Source organism: Bubalus kerabau, chromosome 5, assembly GCF_029407905.1.
Source record: "Bubalus kerabau isolate K-KA32 ecotype Philippines breed swamp buffalo chromosome 5, PCC_UOA_SB_1v2, whole genome shotgun sequence".
Classification (NCBI taxonomy): domain Eukaryota; kingdom Metazoa; phylum Chordata; class Mammalia; order Artiodactyla; family Bovidae; genus Bubalus; species Bubalus kerabau.
In genome coordinates this window covers 69797412-69821527 of record NC_073628.1, presented here as the reverse complement: position 1 = coordinate 69821527, position 24116 = coordinate 69797412, and the positions used below count along the sequence as shown (strand labels likewise).

Sequence of the window (24116 nt, the reverse complement as noted above, 5' to 3'; positions counted from 1 at the left end):
CATAAAATGACCACATGACCTAGAATTTTGATGAATAGGTAGCTATCTGACAAGTGAAATTTTTGTCCACACAAAACTTTGTATGTGATTGTAAAGAAAAGCATTATCATAATAGCTAATAACTAGAGTGACTTCACTTTCACTTTTCACTTTCATGCATTGGAGAAGGAAATGGCAACCCACTCCAGTGTTCTTCCCTGGAGAATCCCAGGGATGGGGGAGCCTGGTGGGCTGCCTTCTATGGGGTCGCACAGAGTCAGACACGACTGAAGCGACTTAGCAGCAGCAGCAACAATCTAAGTGGAATGGAGAGATAAAATGTGTTTTGTCTATAAAATGGAAAATTATTCATCAATAAAAGAAAATATCATCATATTCCATGAACTTAAAAAATGTTAAGTGACCATATACAAGGTACCACATATTATATGATTTTATCTATATGTATATATTCTGAAAGAGGCAGATGTATAGTGACAAAAAATAGATTAGTGGAAGTCTGAGGCTGGGCATAGGATGGGGACTAACTGTATATGGATATTTGCAATCCCATGACTGTAGCCTGCCAGGTGCCAATGTCCTAGAAAATGTGATTTTCTAGGCAAGAATACAGGAGTGGGTTGCCATTTCCTTCTCCAGGGCATCTTCCTGACCCAGAGGTGGAACCATCTTCTCCTGCTTGGCAGCTGATTCTTTACTACTGAGGTGTATAAGGACATGAGGGATTTTCCCCTCCCCCCCCCCTCTGAAGAGATAAAAATGTTCTAATTTTTGTGACAGGTGAAACACTCAGTAAAGGTAATAAAAATTACTGAAATGTAATACTCAAAATAGATGTAATTTCTGTTATGTTAAAAACCAATATATCTGCTTATAAAAATAATGTCTTAATAAGTTTATGGAAGGACATGAAAGCCAGATGTAAGCTTTAGTTATATCTATCCTTATTTTGATACTATTTAAGAATGTGCACAACGTTATGATCTATCACATTTCATCTCACACTGCCCAGTAAGATAGAAATAGCATCTAACCAAATATCCTTTAACTGATTATTAAAGAGAAAGTAAATATAGACTGCAATAGTTGAACCCAGCTGCCTACCTGTACTTGGGTTTCATTATTATCTAGATTGTATTGGATTGAGTTGGAGCTAAATGCAAGATGTAAATTAAGAAAATATTATAGTAATTCGTATTTTCTGTGTCAACACCACCAGGAAAAATGGCAATACTCCAAAGGCACTGCTTTAATAATTAATAAAAATGACAACTTAAAGTCAATACTTGTATAATTAGTCATACAAAGTATTCGAATATTTATAGCTCTCCTTAGCACTCTTTGTGGACACGCTTTGTTCACAAACGAATAAGGATTTACCCTTATGGCTCAGCGGTTAAAGAATCTGCCTGCAATGCAGGAGCCACAGAAGATGTGGTTTTGATTCCTGAGTCAGAAAGATCCCTTTAAGAAGGAAGTTGGCAATCTACTTCTGTATTCTTGCTTCAAAAATCTTATGGACAGAGAAGCATGGTGGGCTACTTGTCCAAAGGGTTGTAAAGGATTTGAAATGACTGAACACAGTCCCTCTGTCTCTCTCTCAGAACCATAAAAATGAGCAATAGAATAACTGTCTGTATAAGGTATTTCAGAATGAATTTTACACAAATCCCAACATGGATGCCTATATTTTAATTTTGTGCACTGAATTCAAAATGTGCAATTACTACTTTGATACTATTCCAATCATCATTAATTCTGTAAAATTTAATGAAGGTGCTGCTGATAACCCAAGGTAATATTTTAGAAGTAACCTAAGATTTCAGCTGGAGAGTAGGCAGATAAACACTCATGCAAGACTTCAGAACCTAATTGACTTGGTTATATTTCACTTTGAATGGTAGAGATTAGTATTTGTAGATCGTATGTTTAAGATCAGAATAATGAGAGGAAAAATTCCATTAGATTCAGGCATTATTTCTCAGTGAGTACAGTTCAGTGCGGAGAAGGCACTGGCACCCCACTCCAGTCCTCTTGCCTGGAAAGTCCCATGGACGCAGGAGCCTGGTGGGCTGCAGTCCATGGGGTTGCTAGGGATCGGACATGATTGAGCGACTTCACTTTCACTTTTCACTTTCATGCGTTGGAGAAGGAATGGCAACCCACTCCAGTGTTCTTGCCTGGAGATCCCAGAGATGGGGGAGCCTGGTGGGCTGCCGCCTCTGGGGTCGCACAGAGTCGGACACGACTGAAGCGACTTAGCAGCAGCAGCAGCAGCACAATTCAGTGCTGCTGAATTTCTTTTCCATGCCATTTGAGTGAAGCTGCTGAATACAAAATGCCTTTCCCAATATACCTAAGAATTTGAAAGATTAAACTCTTCGTGATTTTAATGACTTTATAATTGGACTATAAATAATATCCCTAATACGCTAATATGAAATTAATACTAAGCTAAATATTCTCAACTTTTTAATTTTTATTATTGTAAAAGCATTTTCATTAAGTATAATATGATTTGGAAAACTCATCAGTCTAGTTTTGATTTAAAATATGGCCAAGATATTTGTGTAAAGATAATTATATAAAAAGATAATTTTCTGAAATTTTCATTTATTTATTAAAATATAAAAAATAGTGTATGTGTACTTATTCCCTCAGTCATGTCTGACTCAAAAGTAGTATCTTCCCTAAAAAAATTTAAATGTTTTTAAGAATATAACAATAGGATGCAAAAATAAGTAACCAGGTGATTGGGCAAAACTTTTGCTTCTAAATTAAATATTTACCACAAAATGTATTCATAAAATCATTTCTGGATGTTCTTTAGGATTTCTGTTACAACAACCAATATTCACTGAATATCTACTATGTAATGAAGCATTATAATTGCTTTTTGTTAATCCATAAAATCATTGAACACATACTTATTTGATTTCTCCTATGTACCAGAAATTATTCCAGGGTTTGGGAATGCATGAGTAAACAAACAAGCAAAAAAAAATAACATCTCTGCATTCACGAAGATTATTTCTGGGAGAAAAGGCAGCTAAGGAAAAAAAATAAGCATATTTTGAGACCTAGACCACTTTAATGCTGCTGCTTTCATGATATTAGAAGGCATAGCTAGAATATTTTTCACACAGTTGGGTCACTAATGATATTAGACTGACAGTGATTGTTAGATACAATAAGACTTCCATAATGTTAAGTGTGGAAAGAAAAACAAAAACACAAAAGCCCGCAGAACTCTATACCGCAGACACATTGAAATAGTAAATAGGCCTATAGAATCAGAATGTAGTAAATGTTGTAGAAAATAAAACTGGACAATGTGACAGGCCTTGAGACTGCTGGGGGACTTAAGATTTCAGAAGGCACACTCAGTAGAAATATCCTTCTCAGAAGAGAAAGTGAGCCATGAAGTTGTTTGGAGGAAAATAGGAAAAATAGGAAGAAAAAAACTTGCTTTCAGAAAGCAGGAAGAGCCATTGCAAAACCTTTTTATATCAGAGCAAGCATAGACTGTTGAGGAATGATGAAGAGCTATATGAGGCTAACAGGAAGGGAAGTTAAAAAAGAAAAAAAAAAGACAAGAGAGAAGGAGTGTGGAGTCAGGTAGGGTGTCAGAGGTCATTGAAAGAACCATAGGGCGTTTCCATCCCAGAGAAGTTGTTGTTCAGTCACTAAGTCATGTCCAGCTCTTTGTGACCCCATGGACTGCATCATGCCAGGCTCTCCTGTCCTTCACTATCTCCCAGAGTTTGCTCAAACTTGTGTCTATTGGTTTGTCATCCAACCATCTCATTGCCTGTTGCCTCCTTCTCCTGAGCTCAAACCTTCCCAGCATTAAAGTCTCTTCCAATGAGTCAGCTGTTAGTATTAGGTGCCCAAATTATTGGAGTTTCAGTACAAATACTTCAGTCCAAGTATTTCAGCATCAGTCCTTCCAATAAATATTCAGGATGGATTCCCTTTAAGATTGACTGTTTTGATCTCCTTGATGTCCAGGGGACATCTCACAGAAGAGATATGGTCAGTTTTACAGGGCCACGCTGAACTTCATGTTGTGGATGAACAGTGATAATTTGAAGGTCACAGCAGGGAGATCAGTTAGGATGCTATTGCAAAAAACCTTGGGAAGAATGATGGGCATGTAGACTAAAGTTGTAGAGGAGTAGATAAATATTGAAAGTAAAGCCAGAAAGATTTCTTTGACAAACACCACAAGGTATGAGAGAGATACAGGACTCAAGTTGATTGCAAAGGTTTGGGAATTATTAATAGCAATAGGAACTGTGGAGAAGTTTAAAAATGAAAGTGCAATGTACTTAACTGATTTGTAGAACACAGTAATTCCAAAGTAAACTTGCTGGAGATCTTACAAATAAATTATTTCAATAAGATAATTCAATATATACCAATATGTACCATTTTGGCAGAATTAAAAATGCTTTCCCTTACTGTTTAAGTTTGTAACTCTGACAGCTAAAGTGACCTTTTTACCATTTAATAGTTATTTACCTGACTTGTATTAGGAACTAGATGCTAAATACCTTTTAAGTTTTTATGTTGATAACTTTTTCTTAAGTTATGAAAATACTTCATGTACTATATAGGACAGTCATTCTTTAATCCAAAAAAAGTAGCTGCCTATATTTTATTATTTTATATTCAGTTCAATTCAGATAAGTCCCTCAGTTGTTCATGTTTGACTCTTTGAGACCCATGGACTGCAGCACACCAGGCTTCCCTATCCATCACCAACTCCCAGAGCTTGCTCAAGCTCACATCCATCGAGTTGGTGATGCCATACAACCATCTCATCCTCTGTTGTCCCCTTCTCCTCTCACCTTCAATCTTTCCCATCAGGATCTTTTCCAGTGAGTTATTTCTTCACATCAGGTCCCAAAGTATTGGACTTTCAGCTTCACCTTTAATTCATACTAATTTATAAGTATCTAATATACATAAAACTATGTAATCATCTAATGAACACATTTATAAAAATAATTGCATTAATATCCTATGGTGGCTCTATCAAATCACCACGCATTTTGTGACTTGATAGTGATCAGATCAGATCAGATCAGTCACTCAGTCGTGTCTGACTCTTTGCGACCCCATGAATCTAAGCACGCCAGGCCTCCCTGTCCATCACCAACCCTCGGAGTTCACTCAGACTCACATCCATTGAGTCAGTGATGCCATCCAGCCATCTCATCCTCTGTCGTCCCCTTCTCCTCCTGCCCCCAATCCCTCCCAGCATCAGTCTTTTCCAATGAGTCAACTCTTCACATGAGGTGGCCAAAGTACTGGAGTTTCAGCTTTAGCATCATTCCTTCCAAAGAAATCCCAGGGCTGATCTCCTTCAGAATGGACTGGTTGGATCTCCTTGCTGTTCAAGGGACTCTCAAGAGTCTTCTCCAACACCACAGTTCAAAAGCATCAATTCTTCGGCACTCAGCCTTCTTCACAGTCCAACTCTCACATCCATACATGACCACAGGAAAAACCATAGCCTTGACTAGACAAACCTTTTGATAGTGAAGTCGCACAGTCATGTCTGACTCTTTGCAACCCCAGTGGCACCCCACTCCAGTACTCTTGCCTGGAAAATCCCATGGACAGACAAGCCTGGTAGGCTACAGTCCATGGGGTTGCTAAGAGTAGGGCACGACTGAGCGACTTCCCTTTCACTTTTCACTTTCATGCATTGGAGAAGGAAATGGCAACCCACTCTAGTGTTCTAGAATCCCAGGGACAGAGGAGCCTAGTGGGCTGCCGTCTATGGGGTCGCACAGAGTCGGACATGACTGAAGCGACTTAGCAGCAGCAGCAGCAGCAGCAGCAGGACAGTAGCCAACCAGCCTCCTCTGTCCATGGGATTTTCCAGGCAAGAATACTGGAGTGGGTTGCCATTTCCTTCTCCAGGGGATCTTCCCAACCCAGGGATCGAACCTGGGTCTCCCGCATTGTAGGCAGACGCTTTACCATCTGAGCCACCAGGGAAGTCACACATTTATAAAAATAATTGCATTAATATCCTGTGGTGGCTCTATCAAATCACCACACATTTTGTGACTTAAACAACATAAATGTACTCTTATGGTCTGGAGGCCAGAGTCTGTAAGTGTTCCCTGGGGTGACATCAGCATCAGCAGCTCCCTCTGCTGACTCCAGGAGAGAACACATTTTCTTGCCTTTTTCAGCTTTTGGAATGGCAACCCACTCCAGTATTCTTGCCTGGAGAATCCCAGGGACAGGGGAGCCTAGTGGGCTGCCGTCTATGGGGTCGCACAGAGTCGGACACAACTGAAGCGACGTAGCAGCAGTAGCAGCAGCAGGAGCCTTGTTCACTGGTCGGTTCATGGCCCCACATCAAACCAGCTTTTTCCCTAGCTTCCATGGTCACATGGTTTTCTTCCTATTCTACCTTCAAATCCCTCTCTGCCTCCCTCTCATAAGGACAATTGTGAGTACATGTATGACTCACCCTGAAAATACAAGATGATTTTACCACATCAAAATCCTTAATCACACCTGTGAAATCCTAGCTAAGATCTAAAATCACACTCATAGATTAGAGGAGTTAGGACCTGGGAAACCAAACTAGAGAACCAAAAATTATCAATAGACTTGAAGAACTCTCTACCAATCACTTCTAACTTTTCAATTCAATTTTAAATTAATTTAATGGATATGTAAGGTAGGCATATAAATTAAATATTTTCTGATGTCATGAGCCAATTTTCCAGCAATCTGAATAATTGCTGATCACTGACACAAACATATACTTGTCTGTGCATACTATATCACTTCAGTTGTGTCTGACTCTTTGTGACCCCATGGACAGTAGCCCACCAGGCTCCTCTGTCCATGGGATTCTCCAGGCAAGAATACTGGAGTGGGTTGCTCCACTCCAGTGGATCCAGTGGAACCACTCCAGAAGATCCTTTAGGGGACCTTCCCAACCCTGGGATTGAACCCATATCTCTGTCTCCTGCATTAGCAGGCAGATTCTTTACCATTCAGTCACCAGGGAATCAGTCTTTATATTTTTGTCACTTCATTTTGGCTTAGAATTTAAAGTCAAGGATTGTAATGCAATACTTTTCTGGGCTAGTTTTCCTTCAAATTTTCCCTCTGAGGCTTATGTTCCAGACAGTCTAGAAAACTTGTTATTGCAAAGCAAAGAGTCTTTCATCTTTACTCGCCTTTGCTCATAATGTTTCATCTACATGGTGACATTTTCCCTTTCCTTGTTCCAGCTAGAAGAAATTTTACTCCTCCTTTAGCTGCAACTGACATCCTTCTCCAGATGTAGCATCATTCTTTTTTGTGTTGTTGTTGTTCAGTTGCTCAGTCATGTCCAACTCTTCATGACCCCATGGACTGCAGCATGCCAGGCTTCCATGTCCTTCATCATCTCCCAGAGTTTGCTCAAACTCATGTCCATTGAGATGGTGATACCATCCAACCATCTCATCCTCTGTCATCCCTTTCTTATCCTATCTTCAATCTTTCCCAGCATCAGGGTCTTTTCCAAGGAGTCAGCTTTTTGCATCAGGTAGCCAAAATGTTGGACTTTCAGCCTCAGTCCTTCCAATGAATATTCAGGATTGATTTACTTTAGGATTGACTTGCTTGATCTCTTTTGTGTTACTAGATGGTTAAGGTACCTAGCTTACCTTGCTTTTTATTAGTCTAAGGTTAAAAATGCATTTTCTAGACAGGTTTGGGTTCAGACTCCACCATTTACTAAGTGTGAGATCTTGGGAAAATTATTTTCCATTTTTACATCTTATTTTCTCCAACCATAAAAAGATGGAATTAATGACCTCCCATTTAACTTGGGCTTCCCCAACTGCTCAGCAGGTAAATAATCCACCTGCAATGCAGGAGATGAGGTTTGATCCCTGGGTTGGGAAGATCCCTGGAGAAGAGAATGGCAACCCACTCCAACATTCTTGCCTGGGGAATTCCATGGACAGAGGAGCCTGGTGAGCTACAGTCCATGAGGTCGCAAAGAGTTGGACATGACTGAGTGACTAACATGCATTTCATATAGGTTAAATATTTGTTTAATAAAAAAACAGATCTACTTAAATTAGATCTACTTAATTTCACCTAGGTCCTATAAATGGCAAGCTTTCAACAAACCTTTGCTATTCTTCTACTACTTTTTATATTCACTTTCATTATTGTTTAGTTTATGAAATTTATGATATTAGTTGCCAACAGGAAAGGCCTGCAAAACTCTCAGATACCAATCACTCAACGAACTTATATTCAATTCTACTAATACTCATAACCCTTTAAGTTGTCTGTCTTATAAAATAATCATAAACTTTAGAAAGCACAATCTTTCTCTATTTTTAGTTTATCTTCATTATCTAATCATATAAATATTTCTTTGTTTTAAAACTTTTTTTAACGTGGATCATTTTTAAAGTCTTTATTGAATTTGTTATAATATCACTTCTGCTTTATGTTTTGGTTTCAAGGCATATGTGATCTCAGCTCCCTAACCAGGGATCAGACTCACACCCCTTGCTTTGAAAGCCCTAGTCTTAACCACTGGACCACCAAGGAAGTCTGAAAACTTCTCTAACTATCTCACTGCTATTTCAATGTCTCACCTTCCTTATAAATAATGTAACCCGTCAACAGTTGTATTCATCAAGGAAAAATGTGTAATTGTGTAGCTGAGAATTTAACTTATCACATAAATCTTTTGTTTACCCAAACACACTTCACAGTTGACTACCCTATTTATATTAAATGCTTTCAGAAAATGCATTATAAGATTGTGTTCTATCTTCAAACATACATTTATAAGCAAGTTTTCTTGCTAGATGAACATAATTTGTTGACTGGTTGAATTTCACTTTCAAAAAATTGTTTTTTTTCCTAAAATCATACTGAATTAATTTTCTATTTTAGTGTTGTAGTCAAGTATACTAACTGCCATACTCCTTCACCTGAAGCTTCCCTAATTTGTACTATTTTGCTTTTTCACAAATACAGCGCTTGGCATATTTCTTTTTAATTAATTTTCTGGCAAAAGTATATTTTTTTGCAAGATTCCCTGTCATCTATAATTTTCTTTTACTTCTCTAGTGTAGGTTAAAAGAAAAAGAAGAAAAAAAAACAAAATCCTTAGACTAAATAGCCGGCCTCAGGTATCCTATAATGCCTATGACTAAAAAGTACAGATAATTTGCTTGTTTTCCCAAGGAAGTGGGCAGGCAGCCAAACCTCACAAGTGAAATTAGTTCCCAATTTAGTGTTCGATGTCATTTCACAAGGACTAGAATGAAAAATGAGACATTGGACATGTTAGCTCTGAGGAAAATTATCACTTCACCTTGTATAGGGCGTCTTTACTGGATGAAATCAGAGGAGATAAATCATCTCTCCCCATGACAGATCTGCCTGTCATCAGGGGAAAGATGTCCCACAGTGAGAGGGCAGGCTCTGAGGTTCCCTCCGGTTGCAACCAGATATATTTTGTGCCTCAAAATAATTATAGAAATGTGAAAATGTGGATGGTGTATGCAGGACACACTTCCCAAGTCAATTTTTCCAAATGACATCTTAAGCGAATATACACAAATACAAATAGAAATACATTCACATTTGTGAACTGCGTATACCCTTGAAACAGTTACGGGGTAAAGAAAACATTTACCAAATGCTATCTGTGATCAGGTTTCCTAGTGGCTGGTGGTGATCAACATAAGTAAACTCATAAGCCCAAGTAAGATTCATAGGGTGTTTTGTCCCTCAAATTTTCCTTCAGAAAGCTGGAAATAAGCTTAAATTTAAGTACCTATAAAGGCAGTTATATTATGGTCAAATTTCTCATGAAATTTATTTTTAAATCTTAAGTGCCTCTTTAGGAAAAGAGGCATTAACCAGAAATGATATCACTCATCAGATTTTGGATACATAGAGAGGTGACTTTATGGAAATACAAACAATCGAGGTAAAGATTTCATTCAGACTTTGTGTTTATTCTTGTGCTATGGCTTTGCAATTCAGTTTTAGTTGCAGTCTTTAAAAAGGATTCTAAATAGTAGAGAACGTGTTGATGGTGAAGTTGAATACATGCCTTCAGAAATAATAATTACCCCAAATGTTTAATAAATGAGTCTTTGTGGCTACAGATAAAATACTGAATGGCAGCAAAATGAGCATTTTAAAAGGTCGCTCTCATTTCTGAAGGAAGTCAAAGTCTAAACTGATAGATAACTCAAAAATAGCTCTAGATTTAATAAAGTTAAAGCTATATAAACTCCTCAGATAAGATCAGATCACTCGCTCAGTTGTCTCCAACTCTTTGTGACCCCATGAATCATAGCATGCCAGGCCTCCCTGTCCATCACCAACTCCCAGAGTTCATTCAGACTCACGTCCATCGAGTCAGTGATGCCATCCAGCCATCTCATCCTCTGTCGTCCCCTTCTCCTCCTGACCCCAATCCCTCCCAGCATCAGTGGCTTTTCCAATGAGTCAATTCTTCACATGAGGTGGCCAAAGTACTGGAGTTTCAGCTTTAGCATCATTCCCTCCAAAGAAATCCCAGGGCTGATCTCCTTCAGAATGGACTGGTTGGATCTGCTTGCAGTCCAAGGGACTCTCAAGAGTCTTCTCCAGCACCACAGTTCAAAAGCATCAATTCTTCGGTGCTCAGCCTTCTTCACAGTCCAACTCTCACATCCATACATGACCACTGGAAAAACCATAGCCTTGACTAGACGGACCTTTGTTGGCAAAGTAATGTGTCTGCTTTTGAATATGCTATCTAGGTTGGTCATAACTTTCCTTCCAAGGAGCAAGCGCCTTTTAATTTCATGGCTGCAGTCACCATCTGCAGTGATTGCTCTTTGTTTTCTGAATGTTGAGCTTTAAGCCAACTTTTTCACTCTCCACTTTCACTTTCATCAAGAGGCTTTTGAGTTCCTCTTCACTTTCTGCCAGAAGGGTGGTGTCATCTGCATATCTGAGGTGATTGATATTTCTCCCAGCAATCTTGATTCCAGCTTGTGTTTCTTCCAGTCCAGCGTTTCTCATGATGTACTCTCCATATAAGTTAAATAAACAGGGTGACAATATACAGCCTTGACATACTCCTTTTCCTATTTGGAACCAGTCTGTTGTTCCATGTCCAGTTCAACTGTTGCTTCCTGACCTGCATACAAATTTCTCAAGAGGCAGATCAGGTGGTCTGGTATTCCCATCTCTTTCAGCATTTTCCACAGTTTATTGTGATCCATACAGTCAAAGGCTTTGGCATAGTCAATAAAGCAGAAATAGATGTTTTTCTGGAACTCTCTTGCTTTTTCCATGATCCAGTGGAGGTTGGCAATTTGATCTCTGGTTCCTCTGCCTTTTCTAAAACCAGCTTGAATGTCAGGAAGTTCAAGATTCACATATTGCTGAAGCCTGACTTGGAGAATTTTGAGCATTACTTTACTAGCGTGTGAGATGAGTGCAATTGTGCAATAGTTTGCACATCTTTGGCATTGCCTTTCTTTGGGATTGGAATGAAAACTGACCTTTTCCAGTCCTGTGGCCACTGCTGAGTTTTCCAAATTTGCTGGCATATTGAGTGCAACACTTTCACAGCATCATCTTTCAGGATTTGGAATAGCTTAACTGGAATTCTATCACCTCCACTAGCTTTGTTCGTAGTGATGCTTTCTAAGGCCCACTTGACTTCACATTCCAGGATGTCTGGCTCTAGGTCAGTGATCACACCATCGTGATTATCTGGGTCGTGAGGAGCTATCCCACGTTGAAAGTCAGGAAGGGTAGTGGTAAGGAGATACCCCTCAGCCAAGGTAAGGAGCAATGGCTGCACTTTGCTGGAGCAGCCGTGAAGAGATATAAACTCCCAGAAACTAAAAAAAAAAAAAAATTGAATCTATTATTACAAAGTTAAAGCTTTGCTGTAAGATGTCCAAATGAAATATATTTTTCTCCTAAAATTCTATTCTAGTTTCACCCCAAACATCCTTTTGAAGTGAACTTATAAAATAAGCACTCAGTCACCTTCTATTTTCATCTATTTGATTTTTAAAAAAATGAAACTTTAAAAATAAATTAATACTCCCATTCAAAAATTGATGTAATTCTTTAAAAATTGCACTATTTCTAACATCAAATAATATATTTAAATTAAATAATTAAAATAATTCAGAATAGTCATTTGAGTTTACTTCTCCAAAGAAAGTCAAACATGTGATAATCCTATTTGTGATTTTCTATAAGGTTTTATTAAATCTTTTTTTCAGCTTGTAGTAATAATACATCAGGGCTCATTGACAATTTGTTTATTGATTATGCAAATATTGAGCTTATCCTCTTGTCTGGGTCTTGTCTGGACATAAGATGTACAAGAGTAAACAAAACAGACTTGTCTTCTCAGACACTGAATTCTAGTGATCAGAAATTCAGTTCATATTGTTAATGAAGTAACTGGAACACTTTAGGGTCAGGTGAACCAGACAGAGAAAAGTGCAGACTGGGACCAGTTAGATCAGCAGGAAAAAGAAAATCATAAGAGATGCTCAAGGCTAAGACGAGGCAGGCCATCAACACAAAAAGAACTGCATGTTTCAAACAAAATAATCTGGATTTAGGGATTATTATTTAGAGTGCATGTTAATTTCAATAAAGTTGATAGAAGCAGTAATTTAGGAACTGGCTCCAAAGTGATCTAGGAGAAAATACATTTGCTGGCTCTGTCCATTAAGGGTAAAGCAAAACCTCCATCTGATTTCATTCACACATTCATTTCCTCATTCTCTTGCCCATTTCTTCATCAAAAATATATTAAGCACTCTCTACATACCAGGAATTTTTCTATTTCATGGGCATAGAATGTTAAAACAGAGTCCTTGCCCTCATGGAATCTACAGTTAACTAGAGAAATAAAGGACAATAAAATATGCCATATATTTGAAATGTAGTAATTATATGTAAATCTACAGATATGGATTATGTGTAGTATGCCTATTATACATATGTATAGATGACATTGTCTATATCAATATCTCTTTCTGCCTCTCTTTATTTCTAGAAATATAAAGTAATAATAAAAAAGAAACCTGAGATATAAAATGGAAGGAGATGAAGTAGAGATTTGGAAGGTTTTACAAGTCATTCTGATTTGTTTTTTTAGATGAAGCTTTTTTCTAGAAACATTGAACACGATACTATATATATTCCGTTTTTCAAATACCTTACTCTCCCCCTCCTCCATGCCTTAATTATCCTGCTCTATCTACTAGGATGCTATTCCCAAAGTTCCTTAAGATTAAAATACAAAAACCTGACTTTTGCTTCAAAGCCTTCATTAATATGACCCCCTCATACATAATGTGTCCTTTCATCCAGGCAGTCAGTTACTCCTTCCTCACTGGTGTCTGAGAGCCCTAAAATATGCTCTCTAGTCCCCTTACTTCACTGCCATGAAGGATTCTCCAACTCACCCTTCAACATTAAAACAAAATAAATTTTAAATGCTACTAAACACTGAGAGTCCCTTGGACTGCAAGGAGATCCAACCAGTCCATTCTGAAGGAGATCAGCCCTAGGATTTCTTTGGAAGGAATGATGCTGAAGCTGAAACTCCAGTACTTTGGCCACCTCATGCGAAGAGTTGACTCATTGGAAAAGACTCTGATGCTGGGAGGGATTGGGGGCAGGAGAAGAAGGGGACGACAGAGGATGAGATGGCTGGATGGCATCACTGACTCGATGGACGTGAGTCTGAGTGAACTCCAGGAGTTGGTGATGGACAGGGAGGCCTGGCATGCTGCGATTCATGGGGTTGCAAAGAGTCAGACATGACTGAGTGACTGAACTGAACTGACTGAAACATTTATTGATTGCTTAATGTCATCAAGTTCTCTAGTAGATGTGTGTGTGTGTGTGTGTGTGTTTTCCCATTGTGTAAGTTCTTAGTTCAACGTCAATTGTTTGGAAAAGTGGGCTATTTTAAAGGACAGTAATTTTATATCAGAAATCATCATAGACAAACATTATACTACCCAAACCTGTGGCAAGGAAGAAGAATCCAGGATACAGAAGACTCCCTTGATGAAAATTTATGTTCTTCATTAGTTACAAGTAGTTGGAAAGTGAAGTCGCTCAGTCTTGTCCGACTCTTTGCGACCCCATGGACTGTAGCCAACCAGGTTCCTCTGTCCAAGGGATTTTCCAGGCAAAAATACTGGAGTAGGTTGCCATTTATTTCTATTTATGTTGTTGTTGTTCAGTCACTAAGTTGTGTCCAACTCTTTGCAAACCCATGGACTGAAGCACACCAGGCCTCCCTGTCCCTCACTATCTTTAGGAGTTTGCCCAAGTTCATGTCTGTTAAATCAGTGGTGCTATCCAACCGTCTTATCCTCTGCCACTCTCTTCTCCTTTTGCCTTTAATATTTTCTAGAATCAGGGTCTTTTCCAATGAGTTGGCTGTTGGCATCAGGTGGCCACAGTGTTGGAGTAAATCTTAAATGGTACTATGGATATTGATAAGAGGATTTGACATTGAAAGAAAGCTATAAAATTTCCTCTTACCTGCAAGATAATGAATATATGGCATAATAAAGCCACTCATGACCATTATGGACAAAGGTAATTATTAGTAGAAATTAGGAATTGGATGGGTTCCCCTATGGCTCAGCCGGTAAAGAACTTGCCTGCAATGCAGTGGACACAAGAGACATGGGTTCGATCCCTGATTTGGGAGGATCCCCTGGAGGAGGAAATGGCAACCCACTCCAGTATTCTTGCCTGAAAAATCCCACGGACAGAGAAGCCTGGGAGGCTATTGTCCATAGGGTCACAAAGTCAGACAAAACTGAAGCGAGGCAGTATTTGCTCATATAAAGAAAAGAAAATGATTGCTGTTAATTACAATAACAACTTCAGCAAATAAGACTAGAGTTAACATAGGGTAAGTGATTTTTGCTGTAAGAATGCTTTTTATACATAATATTAAGCCAAAATCGTATTGCTTCGCATCACTATGCAAGTGAGATCTCATGGCAGTTTATTTCCCTGCCTTCATAAACACACTATCCTAATGTAAAATCTGCTTAAAAGACAGATCTAAAATGCAGATTTGATCATTGTACAGTTTTATGTAAAAACTATCTTTAGCTTCCCCGAATCTCAGAGAAAAAAAATCAAAACTCCCTTCCCTTCAATGCCTATCAATGTAACACCTGTGTACTTACCCTGCCACCTGCATTTCTTTTCTATGTCAGAGAAACAATTCTATTTCCAGGACCACTATGGTTTTGTAACTACACTGACTTCAGAAATTTTGGATTTTTCACATGCTATTTTCTGGGCTCATAAAACTTATTCTCTCCTTCTTACTATCCTGTCTCCAACTCTGTATATTTTAATATCAGCTGACACTATTTCCTTCAGGATTAGCAATCTACCTTCCACACTAGCAATCTGTTATTTCCAGGATGGGAGAAGTAATTAAGCTCCCCCTGTATCTTGTGTGTAATCTCAGTTTAATTGTTGTCACGAGTACCATTTCCATGTTATACTTGCATATTTCCCTGTCTGTTTCCAGCATTGTTGCGTGACATCCCATAGCTTTAGCTTACGCATTTTTTAGGATTCATGACTCAGTTTCATCCCCAGAGATTTTTGCTTAACCAAGTCTTAAATTATACCTGAGTCATGAATTTAAAAGAAGAAATGAAAGAACCAAAAAGGTATTTGATTACAGTTAATTGTATCAAATGTTTAGAACCATTGTCCTAAAAGGAATTCTGTAATCGTAATGCATTACTTTGTTCCTGGAACAGTATAAGAAGAGAAAGAAAAAAAAAAAAAAATCTGAAAAAAAGACCTTCTTCAGTACAAGTGTCAACTGTAAAAAAATTATTGTGTTTCTGTTGAACTAAAAATATTCAAAATATTGGATTATCTTATTTCCCTCCTTTATCCAAAACTCTGTGGCCAAGAGTGCCTACAATCTTTGTGGTTTTCAAATGTATCTCAACAAGACATGATAACAAAGGCAACACAATTTCTGATAAGGTCATTCTAAGGCAAACTGGGCTCATGGGTTTAGGGGATCTTGGAGAAGGCAATGGCACCCCACTCTAGAACTCTTGCCTGGGAAATCCCATGGACGGAGGAGCCTGGTAGGCTGCAGTCCATGGGGTCGCTAAGAGTCAGACATGACTGAGCAACTTCACTTTCACTTTCCACTTTCATGCATTGGAGAAGGAAATAGCAACCCACTCCAGTGTACTTGCCTGGAGAATTCCATGGACAAAGGAGCCTGATGGGCTACAGTCCATGGGGTCACAAAGAGTCAGACACAACTGAGTGACTGAGCATGCACTCACACTCTCTCTACTTCTTACTGAAATTCACCTGTCATAAGCCCATCCCCCCCAGGTTCTGTCTTGGCTTAGATAAGCAGCTTATGCTATTAAATACGGAGGTAAAGAATATCAAAGGTTTATGTAGGATATGCTTCTAATCCTATGTTTTTATCTTCTATTTATACTTTAACAGGGGATTTTCTGGACTTAGAATAACGTGATGGAAATCAGAAACATCCATCAAACAATTCAGAAGTGAGATAAGTTCTTGAGGTTCTCCTCCCCGCCTTTGGAATGTAGTTAACAATGTTGTGTTACTTTCACGTGGACAGCAAAGTGATTCAGTTATACATACACATGTAATTTTTCTTTTGCAAATTTTTTCCTATTTAAGTTTTTACAGACTACTGAGCACAGTTCCCTGTCTACACAGTAGGTCATTATCCTTCTTGGTTATTTCTTAATATTTTAAATATAGTAGTGTATATTTTGCAAGAAAAACATTTAAACAGCTATTATATGGCCACAACTAAAATGTGATTGAATGTTCATGATTATTTATGTTTTTAATAGATGAGATTAAATTTAAATTATATATTTATAACTTCTTGATTATTTTGCATTTTATGCAACTATATATTGACTTTTTTGCGTGGCACCATTGTTTGGTATTTGATTTGGCAGAAGAGTAACATAGCATAGTAGATAGTACAATAAAATGCTAATGACCTTTTAGCCACCTTGTAGAGATTAAATTTAATTTAATTCTGATCTAGGGAATTCTAAAATGTCTCAATTAACTTAGCATTGAGTAATTAAGAATATGAATATTTTTAATACAAAAAACACCAGGACCCATTTTATAAAAGTTGTTTAAATATAATAACAATCAACATTAAATAGATTATCACATAGAAAGCATACAGAGTATACTAGTAAAATACAATGATAATGTAATGACCACAATGCTGTAAGACTAAAATGTTTTAAAATTAAGAACATAAATTTATTTTCTAAAATATTGTAAAATTAACATATTCCACAATGCTATCACTGGTTTATCTTTTACTTTTGCTAAAAGAAAAGTCCAGAATTATACCATTTAATTACAGTAATCCAATAAACATTAAAACAAAAAATATACTGACAGTTCTATTTTGATGAAGTTATCATATTAAACAAATATGGTACCTCTCAGAGATGGAAAATGAAAAAGAACAAGCATTGCATTAAATCATGGAATCAGATACAGACTCCTTGGATCAAAATACATTATCTGTCAGAACTTCAGCAATTCATTGCTTTGTTAGAAACTTATGAAATAGAAAGGAAACCACCTAACTCTAGTGCTTGATATTTTAATTATCAACGTTTCACTATTCACCTTAAAAAGAGAGATTTTTCTGATTTTGCTTGCTTGTTGATTTGCTTTTTAGTGTTCTCAAAAGTATTGTACCCAGGTTATTGCAATTTCCTTTGGACCTGGTAATTACATATTAGATCACCAAGGTCAAATTTTGCCACTGCCAGCTCTTATTAACTCTAATTTTTTTCTTCAAACATCCCTCAGTTCATATTCTGCAATAAGCTGCTGCAATTTAAAGCTGTAACCTAATGACTCCCCTGTGATATAGGCCACCTTGCCCAAATGGCTCTTGGAATCAGATAAAAATTTGTTAAAATCATTAATCCAGAAAATAGCTTTCATTCACACAAATGTCAATCAGTAACCTGAATTCCCTAACCAAACACTGTAGTAAGTAATTGTCTTCTGCTTGTCTTGTCACTCACAACATCCCACTCTGCATTCAAAATACTAAAATTTCATTATCAAAAATTCTTCTCAAATAAACAACTCATCCTTAATATTTACATTGTATATGCTGCATAAAAGTAACCTGTAGAGAATTTTCCTTTATAGCTGGACAGAGGTGTCTCTGCTGCTGCTGCTGCTAAGTAGTTTCAGTTGTGTCTGACTCTGTGCAACCCCATAGATGGCAGCCCACCAGGCTCCCCGCTCCCTGGGATTCTCCAGGCAAGAACACTGGAGTGGGTTGCCATTTCCTTCTCCAATGCGTGAAAGTGAAAAGTCAAAGTGAAGTCGTTCAGTTGTGTCCGACTCTTAGCGACCCCATGGACTGCAGCCCACCAGGCTCCTCCGTCCATGGGATTTTCCAGGCAAGAGTACTGGAGTGGGGTGCCACTGCCTTCTCCAGAGGTGTCTCTAGGTATTTCAAAAAATATGTGGTTCTACTGGTGGTTTCCTCTGATAGCTCTTATACATTGCTTGCATGACACATTTCAACTTCTTTTCTTTCCTCTTATTACTACAGATAACATACATACCTGAATGTTGTCTAATAGTTTGCATCTAGCCACTACTTCAATAATGTTATAATTAAATATTTTAGCTTGGCGTTTTGGATTTCAATTTTCAGAAATTAACTTGAGCTGGCTTAAGAAAAACAGGGCATTTTTTTTTAAGTACAAAAGGATGTGTCATATCTGGACAGAAAAGCCCCTGGGCTTAGGAAGGACTGTGAACAAAACAGGGAGAGCTATCAGAAACACAGAACCTGGGAGTTTACTTTTTTTTTTAATATCTAATTATTTAGAGTTGGCTTCTTTCAGTTTTTCTAGCACAATAGCATTCTATATTATTTAATTCACATGACAAGAAAAATAGAATCATCCAATTCTAGGCAAGTAAAAGGATTTTTTTTTTTTCCCTTTTCTCCAATCCTACTTTTCCAGGGGAGGGGCTCTGTGGCCATTCTTGAGTTGGGGACTCCTCAACTGCACCAACTCTAAAGGGGCCATGTTTCATAGCAACAAAACATGCCCCATTCTAGATGTAAACTTCTGACCTTACCTCTTGACCAGAACTAAGCATGGAAAATAGGGACCAATTTTCTGCACTGAAATTTATTCTCAGAGTAAAAGTAAATTGAAAAGTAGAACAGTTATCAAAGAAAAAAAAAAAAACAGAAAACGGGACCACAGAAAACAGGGCAATGTATAAACAATAGACTATCATCAGTTAAACCTATAGTCATATCCTGGTTATGCTACTTTATAGTTGCACATGGCATGGCATTTAATTTATCTGAGCATCATTTCCTCAATTATACAAATGTAGATTAAATAGCATGAGGCATGTAAGTTTAATGGATGATACAGTGCATTAATTCAGTGAGTCAATATGGCTAGTCCTGCTAATGGTTTATGTTTCTAAGTCTATGAAATCTTTTTAGACAATCATTCCCAGGTTATCTAATGACTTACTTCACCTTATATTTCTCACTGCATATTTTATTCTTTAAATTATGTCGTCTCTATGCATCTTTACTTGTTAGCTATCTCTTCCATCAGATTGCAAAGTTTTTGAAGCAGGGCCTCCATCCAAATTGTTCACTAATGTAGTCCCAATTTCTGGAACAATGTCTAGTAAATACAACATTTTTAGTGAAGAGAAAGTATACTAAATACAAGATGGTCATTCTATTTCAGTGAAATTGTAAAGCATGTAGTTCATCTTACAGATCTTTGACTATATGTTGATATGACAAAAATTACTCTTTAATAAAATTCTGATAGTTTTGAAGGGACTTCTTAAGGTCTTAAATGTAAAGAGAATGTCTGATAATAAAAAAGAAGAAAAAATATAATTATATTAGAAAATTGAGTTAGTATGATCTTCATTTTTTCAATGATGTAAGAGGCAAAATAAAATATCTAAAAATGCTTTCTTTTTCTAAAGTGAAAGTGTACAGTGAAAAAGTTGGCTTAAAACTCAAGATTCAAAAAACTAAGATCATGGCATCTGGTCCCCTCATTTCATGGTGAATAGATGGGGAACAATGGAAACAGTGAGAGACTTTATTTTCTTGGGGTCCATGGTGACTGCAACCATGAAATTAAAAGACACTTGTTCCTTGGAAGAAAAGCTATGGCCAACCTAGTTCATTTCATTTCAGTCACTCAGTCCTGTCGGACTCTCTGTGACCCCATGGACTGCAGCGGGCCAGGCTTCCCTGTCCATCACCAACTCCCGGAGCTTACTCAAACTCATGTCCATCAGGTTGGTGATGCCATCCAACCATCTCATCCTCTGTCATTCTCTTCTCTTCCTGCCTTCAATCTTTCCCAGCATCAGGGTCATTTCAAATGAGTCAGCTCTTCACATCAGGCGGCCAAATTATTGGAGTTTAAGCTCAACATCAGTCCTTCCAATGAACATCCAGGACTGATCTTCTTTAGGATGGACTGGTTGGATCTCCTTGCAGTCCAAGGGACTCTCACTAGTCTTCTCCAACACCACAGTTCAAAAGCATCAATTCTTCGGCACTCAGCTTTCTTTATAGTCCAACTCTCACATCCCTACATGATTATGGGAAAAACCATAGCATTGACTAGACAGACCTTTGTTGGCAAAGTAATGTCCCTCCTTTTTAATATGCTGTCTAGGTTGGCCATAGCTTTTCTTCCAAGGAGCAAGCATCTTTTAATTTCATGGCTGCAGTCACCATCTGCAGTGATTTTGGAGCCCCCAAAATAAAGTCTGCCACTGTTTCCATGGTTCTTCATCTATTTGCCATGAAGCAATAGGACCAGATGCCATGATCTTAGTTTGCTGAATGTTGAATTTTAAGCCAATTTTTTCACTCTTTTCTGTCACTTTCATCAAGAGGTTCTTTAGTTCTTCTTTGCTTTCTGCCATAAAGGTGGTGCCATCTGCATATCTGAGGTTGCCTAGACAGCATATTAAAAAGCAGAGACATTATTTTGCTGACAAAGTTCCATCTAGTCAAAGCTATGTTTTTTCCAATAATCATGTATGGATATGAGAGTTGGACTATAAAGAAAGCTGAGCACCAAAGAAGTGATGCTTTTGAACTGTGGTATTGAATAAGATTATTGAGAGTCCCTTGGACTGCAAGGAGATCAAACCAGTCAATCCTAAAGGAAATAAGTCCTAAATATTCATTGGAAGGACTGATGCTGAAGCTGAAGCTCCAATACTTTGGCCACCTGATGCAAAGAACTGACTCATTGGAAAAGATCCTGGTGCTGAGGAAGACTGAAGGCAGGAGAAGGGGATGACAGAGAATAAGAGGGTTGAAAGGCATCAGCGACTCAATGGACATGAGTTGAGCAAACTCCAGGAGTTTCATGATGGACAGGGAACCCTGGTGTACTGCAGTCCATGGGGTAGCAAAGAGTCGGACATGGCTGAGTGACTGAACTGAACTGAATCCAAAGAAGCTATTTCTGGATGTTGATTGCACACAAAAATTTAAACTAATTTGTAGTGTCCTGTACTATGGTCTCAATAAGGAATATATAGTACCAGTTTACATTGAAATAAATGTTCTGTTTAAATATAACATGGTACCTGTGGCAGATTCATTTTGATGTTTGGCAAAACTAATACAATTATGTAAAGTTTAAAAATAAAATAAAATTTAAAAAAAGTTATATGACACAAAATAAAAATAAATAAATAAAATAAATATAACATGGTATTTTTGAAATAATGTTTAATCCATATAAAAGCTATTAAATCAAACAATAATTAAATTGGAAGGGGTTAATTGAGATGCTATGAGTTATTGCTCACCAGATGAGATGAAACAAGTATACCAATAGGAGAGAAGAATTTCTATCATTAAGGAATGAGTTAGCATCTTTTTAATGAAATGAAAAAAAAAAAGAGTAATGGATTAGAGATAAAAATAGAAACTAAAACAGAGAGATGAGCACTGACAGGTAGATAATATTACCTATAAATGCATGAAAGTCTAGTTACTCTGACCTGAAATGTGAAAGATTCATTCTAGAATGTTCCCTAAGTTTCTCTTTAACAGGCAATTCAGTGATTCTATATTTTTAAAGGTCACAAAAGTTTGATGAGATTAGTGAAAGTATAAATATCTGACTAGCAACAAGAGGATGTGAGAAATTAGTGAAACAATTGTTTCTTTGAACATATGAAGTCAATCATGCAAAAATATTATTGAAAAGTAATTTTATAGTTTCCTCATGGTATCCAACTTCATTCTTTCTGAATCTGATCTTCAAACACCATTCTTTTTCAGGTTCAATATGGTTATCCTGAAATGTTTCCATGTTCTGACAGAGAAGTAAGGCTTTAAGATAAAAATTCATTGGATTTCCATCTGCTATATCCAAAAACAGATGAAGAATAGGAAGACGTGATGGAATCATTCTTCAGAAATACATGACCTAAATGGGATGACAAAAATATACATTACGTGAAAAGCACTCATTGTGCAAATAAAAAAATATAGGCAGAATTTCTGAAATTGCATGTAATCATATACTGAGGATACTTTATGATGAAGTTCAATCTATGTTAATTGTATAAAGAAAAGAAGAATGACTGTATTAAATAATTTGTAATGGCCAATACCTTGGTTTTATTAAAAAGGTAAATTAAGTTATTTCAAATCATATCCTATCCATGTAATGTATATAAAGCAAAAAACTATTTTGATGACCTTAGAATACTTTTTGTTTAATTAAATAACATAGTCTCTCCTAGACAGAGAACACATAACATCATTGAGGCTCCTTTTCAAAATTATTCCCCACTCTACCTATACAGAATGAAAATGTATGCTGAGGTATAAAGATTAAGATAAGTAATATCTACAAGCATTCCCTGAAAAAAAAAATGCTCTAAAAAAGAAATAATGTGGTTTGTCTTAAAGAAGTGTTGGAAGAAACCATCAAAAAGATAGATCAGTAGACCCAAGTGCTGGACCTTATGAATTAAAGACTCCACCACCCCTCTTTCCTTGTAGCTCCAATTCTGCTGTTCTTCCCATTTCCAGGAGTTGTTCAAGGATATGTCCTTGACACAGCAATGTGGTATTGAAGCCACCTGGACTGGTTACCTGACTGAGCCCTATTAAGTTCTCTATATAAACTTTTAAGATGCTGTGGGCAGGTGGAGAAATCTACTCATCTTGAGCTCCTCTAAGACAGAGCCCCTAACCTGAGGGATCTAATACCTGATGATCCAAGTTGGAGCTTATGTAATAATAATGGAAACAAAGTGTATAATAAATATAATATACTTGAATCATCCTGAAATTATGCCCCCTCCTGTCTGTGGAAAAAAGTCTTCCATGAAGCTGGTCCCTGGTGCCAAAAATGTTGGGGACCTCTGGCCTGAGAGGAGCCTGGTAAGTTCCCCTGCCTATTAAAAACTTCTGCCTATCAAGCCGAAGCTGCATGACTCTTTATTTGATATCTCCCTTCCCTTCACGGCACCCCCTCCCCATCCCATACCCCTCTCAATAACAGGGCTGGTTTCAGATTACACTGAAGAAGATATAAGGAGGTTGCAAGATGAGAAAGTGAAGGTGATGCAATGAGCCAAACATGAAAAAGCTAAACGTTGATGACAGAACAAAGTTACACTATGTCTGAAAAGTAATAATGCTCCTTTTGAATATCTATGTCAACATTCATCTTTGGCACAGAAACATGTGTCAAGCTTATCTCTGTTCTACCAGTATTATTTTTCCAGAAATCATAATTAGCAAGTCCCAAACTATATTTATACTAACCAGCCTTTTATTTAGGTGCTTTACAAGGATAGAATTAGAATAAAAGAAGCTTCAGGCACTTCTGTTACAATAATGGATGATTCCTGAGATGTGATGGTGTCCAAGTTATATCATTCTGATCATAATTTCTAATGCATTACAG

At 37.4% G+C, this 24116-nt stretch overlaps 1 non-coding gene across 1 annotated transcript; it reads right to left on the bottom strand.

Annotated features, from left to right (window-relative positions):
• Window positions 1-5940: 5940 nt before the first annotated feature.
• Window positions 5941-6012, bottom strand: TRNAC-ACA (transfer RNA cysteine (anticodon ACA)). Its single transcript has one exon. It is a non-coding gene; the product is annotated as a tRNA-Cys (tRNA).
• Between the last annotated feature and the right edge of the window lie 18104 nt (window positions 6013-24116).